We start from the raw sequence: 2,542 nt of genomic DNA, 5'->3' as shown, positions 1-2,542 counted from the left end.
CCCAAGTGTAAAACATTATGGTAAATGACATCCCGATAGTTCTCGATTTCATGATCGGGCAAATGTGGATCGATGGATCATTTCGTTCGTGAATGCCCTGAGTTAGTTGAGCAAAACACAATAGAGAATGTGAGACCGAGTAACATGTCAGCTCGAGGTAGACTTCCTAGAAATACAGGTAATGTGAGTAGCAGTCAGAGAGGAACTAAAGACATGACAGTTCGATCTGAGGCTCGCGCACCTGCCAGAACTTATGCCATACATGCTTCCGAGGAGGCTTCATCCCTAGATGTTATTACTGGTACATTCACTCTTTGTGATACTAGTGTAATTGCATTGATTGATCCTGGTTCGACCTATTCTTATATGTGTGAAGCTTTAGTATTCAGTAAGACTTTGCTTGTTGAGTCTACTGAGTTTGTGATTAGAGTATCAAACCCCTTGGGCCGGTGTGTTATGGTTGATAAAGTGTGTAAGGAATGTCTTTTGATGATTCGAGATTCGTGTTTTTCAGCTGATTTGGTGTTGTTTCCATTCGACGAGTTTGATATAATTCTGGGTATGGATTGCTTGACTTTACACGATGCTGTTGTAAATTGGAAAAGAAAGACTTTTGATTTACGGTGCCAAAATGATAAGATTATTCGGATTGAATCTAATGATCTGAATGGTTTACATGTAGTGTTATCTTCAATGTTAGCTCAAAAGTCTGTGAGGAAAGGTTATGAAGCTTACTTTGCATATGCGCTTGATAGTAAAGTGATTAAAAGAAAGATTGAATCAGTACCAATTGTGTGCGAGTATCTGAATGTTTTTCCTGAAAAATTGTCGGGTTTGCCATCTATTCGAAAGGTAGAGTTTGGTATTGAGTTAGTACTAGGGACGACTCTGATATCGATTGCTCCGTACAGAATGGAACCTATTGAACTAAAATAATTGAAAGCTCGGTTGCAAGAATTGACAGATAGAGGTTTCACGTGACCGAGTTTTTCTCCCTGGGGTGCACTAGTTTTATTTTTGAAAAAGAAGGACGAAACTATGAGAATGTGTATCGAGTATAGACAACTCAATAAGGTGACTATAAAGAATAAGTATCCGTTGCCATGGATTGACGATTTGTTTGATCAGCTGAAAGGGGCTACAGTGTTTCAAAGATAGATTTGAGATCAGGCTACTATCAGTTACGAGTTAAAGACTCTGATGTTCCAAAGACTACTTTCCAAACGAGGTTGAACACTATGAGTTTTTGGTTATGTCTTTTGAATTCACTAATGCACCTGATGTTTTCATGGATTTGATGAACTAGATCTTCTGACAGTATCTAGAACAATTTGTGGTTGTGTTCATAGATGACATTTTGATCTATTCCTGTGATGAAATCGAGCATGCCGAACATTTGAGACTTGTGTTACAGATTTTGCAAGATAAACAGTTGTATGCAAAGTTTAGTAAATGCAATTTGTAGTTGCATGAATTCAGTTTTCTGGGTCATGTTGTATCAGCATCGGGTATTCGAGTTGATCCGAGTAAAATTTCAGCTATACTTGATTGGAAACCTCCAAGAAATGTTTCTGAAGTCTGAAGTTTTTTTGGACTTGCTAGTTATTATAGACGGTTTGTGAAAGGTCTCTCTATGATTGCAACACCGATGACGAAGCTATTACAGAAAGATGTTAAGTACAAGTGGTCAGAAAAGTGCCAGAAAAATTTTGATCAGTTGAAAGCCCTTTTAATCGAAGGTCTAGTGCTAGTTTAGCCAGAATCGAGTAAAGAATTTGTTATCTATAGTGATGCATCTTTAACTGGTTTGGCCTATGTTTTAATGTAGGAAGGAAAAGTTAGAGCTTATGCCTTGAGACAGTTAAAGCCGCATGAAAAGAACTATCCGATACACGATCCAGAATTGTCAGCTATTGTGTTTGCATTGAAGATATGGCGTCACTATCTGTTCAGTGAGAAATGTCATGTTTATTCTGATCACAAAAGCCTGAAATATTTGATGACTCAAAAAGATCTAAATTTGAGAGAATGTCGATGGTTAGAGATATTAAAAGACTATGAGCTTGTGATTGACTACCACCCGAGAAAGGCTAATATTGTTACTGATGCTCTAAGCAGAAAATCACTGTTTGCTTTGCGTGTAATGAATGCGCATATGGCTATGTCAGATGTTGGTTCAATAATAGTTGAATTAAAAGCAAGACCATTATTTATTCAACAAATTTGTGACACTCAAAAAATTGATAATGATTTGTTAGCAAAGCGGAGCCAAAGTGATTTGAATGCTGATTCAGGATTTCGAGTTGATGCTGAGAGTTGTATGAGGTTCAGAAACCGAATATGTGTTCCGAGAAATCGATAGTTAATTCAGATGATTTTGAATGAAGCTCATAGTGGTCTGTTATCTGTTCACCCAGGTAATACGAAAACATATAATGATTTGAAACAGCTTTACTAGTGGCATGGAATGAAACGAGACATTTTTGACTTTGTTCTGAAATGTTTAGTCTGTTAGCAAGTAAAAGTCGAGCATCAAGTACCT

Source organism: Gossypium arboreum, chromosome 3, assembly GCF_025698485.1.
Source record: "Gossypium arboreum isolate Shixiya-1 chromosome 3, ASM2569848v2, whole genome shotgun sequence".
NCBI classification, from domain to species: Eukaryota; Viridiplantae; Streptophyta; class Magnoliopsida; order Malvales; family Malvaceae; genus Gossypium; species Gossypium arboreum.
The sequence above is the reverse complement of the archived record's forward strand: the minus strand, read 5'-3'. Positions refer to the sequence as shown.